This window comes from Drosophila sulfurigaster, chromosome 3, assembly GCF_023558435.1.
Source record: "Drosophila sulfurigaster albostrigata strain 15112-1811.04 chromosome 3, ASM2355843v2, whole genome shotgun sequence".
Classification (NCBI taxonomy): domain Eukaryota; kingdom Metazoa; phylum Arthropoda; class Insecta; order Diptera; family Drosophilidae; genus Drosophila; species Drosophila sulfurigaster.
This window is the reverse complement of record NC_084883.1, coordinates 4,203,020-4,215,249: the sequence shown is the minus strand read 5'-3', so window position 1 is coordinate 4,215,249 and position 12,230 is coordinate 4,203,020. Positions and strand designations below refer to the sequence as shown.

General features: G+C 38.4%; 1 long non-coding RNA gene across 2 annotated transcripts; it reads right to left on the bottom strand.

Annotated features, from left to right (window-relative positions):
* Positions 1-3,100: 3,100 nt before the first annotated feature.
* Positions 3,101-4,848, bottom strand: LOC133845722 (uncharacterized). 2 transcript variants are annotated; one of them, XR_009894810.1, is made up of 2 exons: positions 4,622-4,848; positions 3,101-4,567 (listed from the first exon to the last, which is right to left on the bottom strand). It is a non-coding gene; the product is annotated as an uncharacterized LOC133845722 (long non-coding RNA). The 2 variants fall into 2 exon arrangements; XR_009894809.1 differs by having other exon boundaries at positions 3,101-4,557.
* Positions 4,849-12,230: the final 7,382 nt, after the last annotated feature.

Here is a 12,230-nt window from a genome sequence, read left to right as displayed (position 1 = left end):
ATGAAACCTAAAGTCGGGTGTGCACGACTGTAAGACACCCGTTACCCATTTTCAATGAAAATAAAATAATGCGAAAGCGGTCTTATTGGTAAAATAGATAAATCTGATATATTGAAAAAATAATAGTTAAATATACTTATTCTTAAAACCGTACTATTGTTAAATCATACCAAACCAAAATAGATAAATACACATATTGCTATATTTATTGCATCTTTCGGTATTCTATCACATTCACAAATACCATTGAGTACAAAAGATACCATGTGTTGAATGAGGCCCGAAATTAATAAATAAATATATTAAAAAGAGTATTAGATAAATATATCTATTACGAAAGCGGTATTATCGTTAAATCATACTAAATAAAAATACTTAAAAAAATAGATAAATATATCTATTGCTTTATTTGCATCTTTCGGTAGGTCCGAAATTAGGATGAACAATCTCTAAGATCTAATCAATCAGGAATAATAAGGACTGTTGCTAATATTGTGTGTGACTTTCGCTTTAAGAATTCCCTTGTTAATCGTTTTTTTTACAAGTTGCGTGAGCGGAAGTGGTTAATGTGAAAATCTAAAACAAAGTGTTGTTAATGATGATAGCTCTAACTCTTAAAGACTTTGAGATTTATTTGCTTATTTGAATTGACGGACATATTTAGCTATATCGTCTCGGTTGCTAAAGTTGATCAAGAATATCTATACTTTAGATGACTCCTTCTGCATTCTACATACATATGTACATCTCCTGCAGGCACAGAGTTATACACCCTTTTAGCCTATGGGTAAGCGGGTATAAAAGAAACCAGAGCAGGCAGCAGCTTTGTGGCTTCGCTTGTGCAGGTCAGTAGCAATTAAGATAAGCGCCTTACAAGTGTGCCCGATAATGTCCTGTCAATGTGTCGTCGATAGCTGGAACGCGCCCCCGGTGGCCAGCTAAATCAGCGTCCCGAAAACAAACACGTAACAACAACATTTGCCTGGGAAACGCGAACCGCAAATGGAGAAATGAGAACGTGAATGAGACCGAGACGGAGACGGAGAAGGAGACTGAGACTGAGACTGAGAACGGGAATGCGAACGAGGCCTGGCACTCAGGTGAGGCAGCGACTCTGGTTGCTGCTTCTGCGGTAGCTGTGTCCAAAATGCCGCTGATAAGCGGAACGACAACGGACACGTCTAAGTGACCACAACAACAGCGACGACGACGACGACGACAGCGACGGAAATGTCCCGAACTCGCATCCCAGCTTCACGTTTGCATAATGCATTCACAATTTGACAGCATTGCGTATCGCGGCTTCTGGATGTGTCCTGGCTTTCTAATGCCGCCACGAATGAAGGCTTTCATTTATTCCGCCAGCTCCCATTTCCCATTCCTGCATCGCACTATTAATTAGAATGTATGCGACTCCGGCTTTTGGCATTTCAGAGTTAACGGCACGCGACATTTTAACATAAATATGTATGCTCTCGCCTTCTGTTGCTGCCACATTCACATCCACATCCACATCCACTTGGGTTTGGGCTTTGGGCATTGGGTTCCCTCAAGCATTTCGTGGCATTCCACAAATATTATTGTTCAAATATTTGAAACTTGATTTGCATTTTTAAAGGCAGTCAACGCATCAACAGCAACAGCGGCGCTCTCGACACTCCACGACTTGATGTGAGCAATATTCGTAGTAGTATTCGTTGTAGTATTCACTATTCATTCACCACATTCGTATGCGTCGCAACGCAGCAGCAGCTGTTAAAATTTTTTCAAATTAAATTAATGACGTCAACGAGTCCTTGACACACTCAGATAATGATGACCCAAACAGCGAATTCATTAAATTTTTAAAATGGCGTTTTATCTTATATTTTGGAATATTTTTTGTGTAATCGGCCCATTCATTTAGTTGAATTAACATATTTATTTTCTTATGGTGAATATACATTTTTAATACAATTTCTTCTTATTGATTCAAATACATTGACATTGTCATTGAAAAGCAAGAAAATTATTTTCTTTTTATTTATTACGATATATATTTAAATAAATCGTATAATAACATTGCAAAACCAACCTTATTTCAAATTACGAGATAGCATAAGCTAAAACAGTTCGAAACCTAAAGTTGATCTGACTGTATAGACAGATATAATAAATAATATTTTATAAAAAGGTATTATAAAGAACATTTTAGACTTTAAAAATATTGGATCGCATTATGAACAACATCATAAATAATCGTAAATCAAGAAAGTTGAGGAAAATAACATTCAAGAGATGTAATAAATTACAAAACAAATTCAATTTAGTAGATTTGATTTCGGCCTGGAATCTTAAAGTATATGTACATTCAGAACATAGTTGTTAAAAGAATTATATTTAAGGATTAGAATAAACCAAAAGTTGTAAATATCGATGCACTAGCCCATAATTCAGTTAGAAAATCCGAAAACTTGGAATTGGTTTCTGCAAGATGAGTCCAACTGCTTAAAAATAAATGTTTATCAATATTAAAAACAAGAAATTTTTTTTTTATATGTACTATATTGTCTTAAATTTGAATCCTGAATTTCAAAATTTCCGTGTTCCGCGATTATTAGAAATTGACTACTCTTTGAATTTGATTCACGAATTTTTCTTGTATGTACTATGAGTTAGAGAATTACAATGCTTACATAAATATTATATTTCAAATATTATGTTCTATTATTAGTAAATAAACAAATTCTTCAACTATTTCTTAGAATAAAAAACTTAAAAAAAAATACAGTTCTCGAGAAACAATGTTTATTAATATGTGCGCGCATCGTTGATTAAATCTTTGCCACACCATTTAATCTCGCCTATTACAGCAGAAGCTGACAAGGTCGCACAACAAAAAGTATGCGGGTGAAGAGGTTCTTTGGCTGCCTCGGTGAACTTTCAATGGCACACAAATTAAATAAAAATCGTTCGGATGTGGGACGCGATTTTGATGAACTACCAACTGCGAAGGCGAATGCGAATGCGAAGGCAAAGGCGAGGGCAAGGGCGAGGGCGACGCGTCGTCGCATTGCCATGGAAGCGGGCGCAATGTTTTTGGGCTCATTACCCGCTGGGATGCCGCGTGCGCATGCCGCCAACCGCCATCAGGCATCAGGCTTGCTTCCAGCCAGCCAAATCTTATGCCGCGTTATGAATAGAGATGGAGAATCAAGTTAAGAAGCAATCAGCCAACCAACGAAGCAAAGACGCAACCAGGCAGCCAGCCAGGCAGCCAGCGAAGCAGACTCTGAAGATGACGACGACAAATTGACGTAATGAAAATGTTTTCGAGATATTTACTTTGAGGTAATCGCGAATGACTTGGCCAAAAAAACGAGCAGTGTGAGTTTATGAGAGTGTGTGTATGTGTGTGTGTGTGTGGAATGGCAAATGGCGTGCGCTGAAAAGTATGCTACGAGAGCGGCAAAGTTGCAATGTTATTGCTGATGCTGACGCCGATAGCAAGATCAGCATCATCTTCAGTGCTGCTCCTTTTGTCGCTTCTTTCTATCGCAATGCGAAATGTTTCAATATGTTTTTATGTTTTGCAAACAGCATGTTGAATGCTTCCAAATCGCTGATAAACGCTGCTCAAAATAAAGCAACAACAGAGCTGCGAATGGCCGCAAAACGCAGCAGCATCGCGATGCCCCCAGCTGTGGTGCGACAGAGAAGGCAACAAAGCGAGCGAGAACGAGAGAGGAGAGGAGAGGAGAGGAGCAAACGCAGCAGACTCCGACACAACACAAGACAATACAAAACGACAGACAAACCCACGAACGACGACGAATTTCGGTGTCTTTGAACAGCGCCTCGTCCATGGAGTCATGGGAACCAACTTTTCACATTCCGCGCGTGCTTCTGTTTTGCAGTCTTCGCTTTGACTTGATATTCTCTGCGTTTTTCCTTTTTTGCACTGCCCGTTCATTCCTCAGTTCGCTCTCTTTCCTCCGCTTGGCCCAACAGAGAGAGCAAGAGCGAGAGTATGCTTTGGCTTTGGGCCCATTGGCTGCTTGAAACACAACCATTTGTTCTCGCCGGCAACAAACACACAAAGACAAAAGCCAAACACAGGCAGTAGCAGCAGCAGCAGCCGCTGAGTTGCGATGTGCAATCGCAAACAGGACGAAATTCTAAGCGCAGTTTTCGATATCGAACACGATCATTTTTGTGCTCTTTCCCCTCTCTCTCTCTCGCTCACTCACTTTGCTCTCTGATAAGGCATGCACTTGCAATACCTGGAAATGAACCGGATAATCAAATTGTTGCTTTTCTAGTTTTCCCAATTGGTCGTCGACGTTGTCGTCGTCGTCGTCGTCGCAGCAGCAATCGCAAATTTCTTATCTGCGTCGGCAAATGGGCAAACAAACCGCGACTGAGAGCGATGCCGAAGCTCGTCATTGCATTAAATTGCTCCATCGTCTACGTCTCAGCCTTCGGCCCTCTTCGTTTCTGTTCGGTTTTGTCGGCTGCGTTCGGATCCCCAAAGATGATGAAGTCCACGAAAGCAGCAAAACGGCAGCGGCGGCTCAACTGCAAAATGCTTTCAAGTTACTGTTGTTGTTGTTGCTCTTTTTCTGTTTTGTTTTGTTTTTACGTTGCGTTTGCAGTGCGACGCGAATGCAGTTGTTAGCAAAAGAACCCCCTTCCAATTTCGTCTCTTTGCTCCATCATCAGGCAGATCGCCGAAGCAACCAAGCGAACGAGTAGCAACCAAATTTGTTTCAAGACGACGGCAACTACACAAAACCCACACATACATATACATGCTCATGCTTTCCTACACACACACACACACACACACACACATGACGCACGATCCCAATTCCGAGCTTGAGAAACTTTTTAGTCATAGCCAACTTGTAGTTGTTGTTGTTATTGTGCTTATTGTTGTTGTTGTTGTTGCTGTTCCCATCAGAGCAGTTGAACTGGCACTGTGGCAGGGACTCTGCCGCGGTTGCATGCCTCCCGTGTACGCGTGAGCATGCAACACACTCAGCTTACCTTTGTTGTTGCTGTTGTTGTTGTTGTTGTTGTTGTTCTCGAGCCCTGCTACGCCATCTTGCAACAATTGACGTTTGGACGTAGTCGTCGATGATGACGATGACGATGACCGTGTGACAGGGGCAACTAATACTAATGGCCCCACAGTTCAATGGAGATGCACGTGGGCGCGTCCATTGAGTGAAAGTTGAGAACACTCAGCCAAGTGTTCTAGAAAACATAAACAATTTGTCAGTGGGTAAAAATACTTCTGAATTCCGATTGAAGGATTTTATAATCATTTTTAAATTATAATTAATTATAATTTTCGAAACTAATTTGTTTAATTGACTAATTACAACATTCAATCAGTAAAATTTGTATTGGAAAATGAATATTATTTCATATTTTGAAATGAATAATTTTGTAATAAATAATAATAAAATTAATTAACATTAAGAGTTGCTTACTACTTCTATGAATATATGAAAAAAAGTAAAATTTGGTCTATTCTACTTAAAGAGATTAAATAAGCGATAAAAAACGGTAGGGAACATTATTTAAAATTAGAATTATTTACTTATAAATGGTATAGAATGTCCATATCGTCTTTATATTGTGATCACTAACTAATTGCTGGCTAAATGTAATTAAATTAAATTTTTTTCCAAATTTATTGTAACCAGTAATATGTACATAACTATTGCCGTTGGGATTAAAAATTAGATAAATGTATTACAATTTATATAAATGTATATATAACGAATGTTTTAACGATTACTAATAATAGTAAATCAAATGGAATTTAAATGTATGGACTTCAAATATTAAGAACAGTAAATTTATTTTCTTTTCTTAGATCACTTATTATATAATTATAACGGAATTCAGGTTAATACGGATTAATTCAGAAGCTCATATTCCCTCTTAGAGTTATTTTTCCAACTATTTTATTTTAGTAAACTTTATTACCTTTAAGTTTTCTATAAAACAGAGTCAGAGTCAGAGACCAAATCTATATTCAAAGTATTTCAAAATTGCTTGTTTTGATTAGGAGGCAAATGTAATTATTTAATTATAATTTCAATGCATTAATAAGCAAAGATATGTTGCTACAAAAAAAGTAATGTAGTTGGGTAGGAACAAAAGATGCTGCAGCCATTGAAACCTTGAGTCATCATCCATTTTGCGAACACCGCGCTGCAAACTTTTTGCTTATCGCTAGCTGTCATCTGGTTGTGGACTGTGGAGAGAAAGAGAGACAGAGAAAGAGTGAGAGAGAAGTATCCTCTGTGTTGTGCTTGTAAAAAGACCTTCTTGTCATTGCCTTATGATGATTTTCTGTCATCTGCAGTGGCGGACAGACAGACAGACAGAGAGATGGGGATGGGGATGGGAGGGGGACTCGGAGCAGCGACGTCAATGAGTAGATCAATCAAAAACGCCGTCAGCGGAGGCAGCATTAAATGCCAGGCAATAATGACCAATCGGAAGAATCTTAAATGCATCATCACGTTTAGCGCAGTATCCGGTTGCTGGTTGTTGGTTGTTGGCCATCGTCTTCGTCTTCGCCTTTGCCTCTTGGCCTTTACCCAATGTGGGCAGCGCGATAAGAGAAACAGAAATTAATTTTCGAAAAATTTCATGTTCGGCATTTGGTAGGGTTTGCTTTTTGCCACAACTCCACACTCCACGGGTCCTACTCTTAGTTCGCCGAAGCCCCGAGATGTGAATGTGACAGTCGATCGCTTTGGTTGCAGCCATGCCAACAGCCACAACAGCAACAACAACAAGAGGCCAAAAACCCGTCCTGCATTCAATTGCTTTGCTGGCTTGTGCCTTGTGCTCATTGAGCCGCCTGCGGTTGATATGCGTTATTAGCTACCAGGTATGGTCATAGATGCAACTGCAGCTTTGTTGCAACGACAAGTGATTCGAGAGGAGGAGGGAAGGGGAGGGGTTCTCTTTGTTACGTATTTCTAATCCGCATCTATTTGGCAAATTTAATTAAAATTTCATTGCCCATGAGCTGAGAGACCGATTGCTGTCGCCGCTAATGGCCATGGTTGTACACATACACACACACCAACACACACACAAACACACTCGCACATTGACAGAATATCCAATAGAGGCCTCTCCCTTGATGCCATGACGATTAGATTTTATTAAAAAGCCAAATATGCACAATTATTATGCTACGCCAACCACTTGACAGTCATGAGTCCATGAGCCCTAATATATACGTATATTTATATGCGAGTTCGAGTTTCGGTTGTTGTTGCTGCCGCACCCTGCCCAGCTGTGTGTGTTTGTGTGTGTGTCCACATCCACAAATATATCCACCACCCAAGCCACCATTAACATTAACAATGCGCAGCAAGTTGCTGCCGCCTGCCGCTTGTCTGCGGTGTCCTGGCTTCGTTTATTTGCTTTTTAATAAAACAGGTGCTCGACCTTCAGCGTTGACGGCGCGTAAATGAAGGGCGGACTCAGCATGGAAGAGGGGATGGAGGATGAAGGATGCCACTTCCCCTCTGTAGCATACGCCTTGTGTGCGTGTGTCCTTGCTATCTTTTATCATTTAATTTCGCATTCAAACGTTTCGCACCCTCAGCATCAAAAGGATGCAAAAAGGATCAACGCACACGCACAGTCAAAGTCATTCCTTCCTCGCCCTCACTCCTGCTCCCGGAAAATGCGTGCGGTCGTCGTCATTGTCGTTGTCGTTGTCGTTGGCGTCGTCACTCGACCCTGCCAGTGTTGTCATTTTTCATTTTGAGCAGCGCTTCACCCGCTCGCCTGTTCGCCTGCTCGCCCTCTGCCCGAAATTTGTATATGTCGAAAAGTCCAACATTCCGAGCAGGACCATCAGCATCAACAGTATCTGGAGTAGAGGCACAAGCATCAACGCTGCTGATCCGGCAATTAGGCCAAGCGGAAAGCGTGCGCAACTATATTGAAGAGGGCGACCAAGGACCAAGCACCCAGACATCGATGACGATGCTGAGAGGGCGTTGCGGAAGTTATTGCTTATTCTTTTCGTTGTTCTCGCTCCTGCTCCTTCTCCTTCTCTTTCTCCTCCTCCTGCTCCTGCTCCGGCTTCTGCTGAACTGACTGACTGACTGGTTGGCTCGCTCGCTAGCTCGCTGGCTGGCAGTGCGTGGATTTCAAATCGTTTTGTGATTGCTAAAAGCTGTCTTTGGACTTTATTGGTTTCTTGGCACGAGATTTGAACTACACTGTGAAAAAATGCATTGAATTATTTTACATACATTCATCACAAAGTAATTAGCATAATAACGAAGTTTGATGTATACAAAAACTTAGAATTATTGAATGAGAATCCAGTTAAAAATTATGTTACAAATTAAGCATCAAGAAAAGTATTAAATAAAATTGGAAATTATGTAACATGCACTACACTGTGAGAAAAACGCATTACTTTAATTTACATTCAGCTTAAAGAAATTCGAATAATAAAGTAGTTTGATGTATAAAAAAGCGTATTGAAAGAGAATCCAATTAAAAATGATGTTACAAATTTATCATTAAGAAAAGTATTCAATAAAATATTTTGTAACATGCACTGCAATTCGCATATATCATAAATAAATAATAAAGATGTATACAAAAGCGCTAAGAAATATTGAATAAGAATCCAGTAAAAAATTTGTTACAAATTAAGCATCAAGAAAAGTATTAAATAATATTAGGAAATTTGTAAAATATAAATTTTTTCGGAATAAATAAGTTTGAAGAACGAAAATGCATAAAACATATTTAATGAGAAACCTCTTAAAAGTTATAATACAAATTGATAAGTTTCCTCTAAATAATTTGTAATAATGCTTGAAAAAAATTAAATTAATAATTTTATAATAATATTATATATAATCTTTATTTTATTTTTGGCTCAAAGTATAATATAATACGCCGAAAATATTTTTTTCTATAATATATTTAAACACTATATATGTACTTAATATTCAAATTAGATGATAAAGTTAGTATTTTTTTTTTGTAATATAATAAATATGTACAATGGTTTTATGTAGAGATTATAAATAAAGCGATTTCTGATGAAAATAACGTTTTTCTGAAATAGACCAACAACTTTTAAGACGATGAGATCTTTTGTTTGAATTTGATATATCACTATAACTGTTGTGTGGAATGAATTGCATTCGTTCTTTATGTTAATTTCCTTCATTTTCACTAGGTTTAAAATACTATTTCAATAAATAGAAAAATTGTAAATACAAAATTGTTAATTAAAGAAAATCCGAGTATCTGGTTGGTAAAACAATTATATTTGTTATGACCCAAAAATTGGAAAACATTGTGTTATAACAATTATGAGATCAGACAAAGTATAATACGATAGATTTTAAATATTGAATTGAAAACATGTATTTTGAAGAAACTTTTTGTTTAAGCAAAAAGTTTATTTAATTCATATTTAAATGACTTAAATGACATTTAATAAAATTTACATAATATTGAGTAGAATTTTGTTCAGTGCATCTGCGATAGCATCGAGATTGTGCCAGTATTTTGGACTATCATTTCTATTATCAAAAGTCATTGACACCCTTTTATTTATTTTTACATTTATTGTTTTTCTGCTTCATACATTTATCCTAGCGATAATCGCTTACATGCCACTTGTGTTGATGCGACCAGGGAGGGGAGATGCTGAGGAGCAGGAGTGGGAAATGAGAACAATGCCGTGAAATAAGGATTAATGGTGTACACGATTATTTGTGCCGGGCGACAGTGAGACAGAGAGACAGACAAACAGGGAGACGGACAGACAGCGAGACAGTTGGACAGACATACAAACATATTAAAAAACACAATACGAAAACTGTCGCGAGGGCGGCAGGATGAGCATAAGGGCAGGCAAGGAAGGATGGCAGGACGAAGGCAGTGCTCCCATATTCATGGCATGGCGTAGGTCGAATTTAATAAAAGTCCCTGCTCGGCAACATCTCGAGTGCGAGTGCGAGTGTGCACTTGCCGGCAGCTGAGAGAGGGTGAGAGGACAGGACGAGAGTCGGGGAGATGGGATGCAGGATAAAGGACGAGGCGAGGCGAGCAGAGGTGGTTTTGTTGTTGTCAGGATTTCGCCACGCTTCTGGTTGGCTGAGCTGCTTTCGGTTTGTGCTGCGCACAATTGTTTTTGCTGCTTGGGGTTTCCTTTATTTGGATGATGAAGAATTTATTTGAAAATTAAGAAGACAAATTATTTAATTTCGACTTTATGAGCTTTTGCCAAGCACTTCCGTTTTCCCGTTTTCCACCACCACCAACACCAACAGCTGCTGCTGCTGTTGCTGATTCTACTTTAATTTCCAACAACTAAACTGGACACTGCGCGCCTTGAACTGTTTGTAGTTCTTGGAAAAGGGTTTTCCCACTCGACAAGCTCGACAGCCATTTTGTGCCATTTGATAGGGAGCTGAACGCGTTTTGCATTTTATGCTCGACGTGGTAATAAACACGCAGCAAACGCGAAAGGGTTGCGCCACATTGGGGCACTTGGACTTGGGGGGCTGCTTGGGCTCTCTTGGTGCTCGAGGAGCACGTCAGAAACTTAATTTCATTTAGTTTTATGTACATTTCATTAAGCAAAAAATTTCTAGCGTCGCGACAGACCACGGTATACAATGTAAGCCACATTCAAGTGACTCGCGACAAACGGCGACTACTTGGACTTGAGCGAAGGGACAATCAAGATAAATAGCAAACGGAATTTTTATTGCCGAAAGGATACGAATGAAAATAAAAACACACACATTACAACAACAGCGGCATAAAACGAAGGAATAACTTGCCACACACAACAAAGAGTTGAAAGTGTTGACGTGACTCTGTGTCCTGTGTGTCCTCAGTGTGTGTGCACACAGGACACCCCCATCCCCACACACACACACACACACACACATACACATACATATGTGTGTATGGAAAATTGTCAGCGTATTTTGTATTTTCCAAATTTATTGCCACTTGCAACATTTTGTTGCCGTGGCCAGACCATAGATTATCTTGTCGTTTAGAGCCTAATATGCACCAGAGGCAGCCGCAATATGATTTATCGCCGACCTACCGATATATGATCGTCCGTGAGTGTGAGTATGTGTGTTTGTTGTCTTAACGGCTGCGACAACTTTATAGACAATGTCTGCCACATTGCCACTGTCACTGCCCCGCCCTTCAACTGCCAGCGAACGAAACGACTGCGAAGGGCACATTTTTAATTACACTTTTTACAGGAAAATTAAATGGCAACATGTCATCGCTAATTAAATTGTTCTTCTTTCGGTAGCTCGTTTGTTTTGTTTTGTGGTAATATTTGAAAGGGTTGAACGCGATGTCTGTGTGGATAATGATAAAGGTAAGTTATATCTATCAAAAATATCATGCCAAGGCCAAGTTTTATGATCTCGACATTTGTGGGAGCAAAGCATGACAATTAACACAAAATTAGAGAAGAATTTTAGATGATAGACATCATGTCATTTTATCCCTAAATGAATTTATAAATGATGCATACACCAAATAATTTATTTTAATGCAGTGCAGATAGAAACTCCTCATGCACTTTGAAATTGAGCGCCATTTTGCAAAAAGCTGCAATCGTAATGCAGCACTGCAGAAAGCACAAGAAATCAACTCTGAGCTTTTCTCGGTGTAAGCTTGGCTTAATAATAATCGAAATCGAGTTAGTCGATTAATTGAAAAGATTCTAATTTTAAAGTTTTCTGCTGACAAACTACAAAAATGTCAAAAATAGTACACAAAAAATGTTTTATTAGAAATTTTATTTTTTTAAGCGAATTACATTTTGACAGTTGTAAAAATAAATTGTCAAATTTAAAAATAGTTGTAAATTTACATAAATACATTTAAAAAATCTGATATTCCCAAAAATAGGTTATAATCCTAAATATATAAAATATTTCAGAGCAAAAAAAAAGGAATTTTGCGATTTTCTATACAATTATTTTCGATGTATTTATGTGTTATGCACATCATTTTCTAATAAATATTTACTTCAATAAACATATTATTTGTATAAAACTCGAAAAACTTCATCTTTAAAATAATAGGGCATAATAATAACAATAAATAAATTTACAATCTTTAAAATCGCCCATTTTCAATGTCGCCTCTGAAAAGAAAGAAAATCTATTTTAGACAAACACTATTATCAA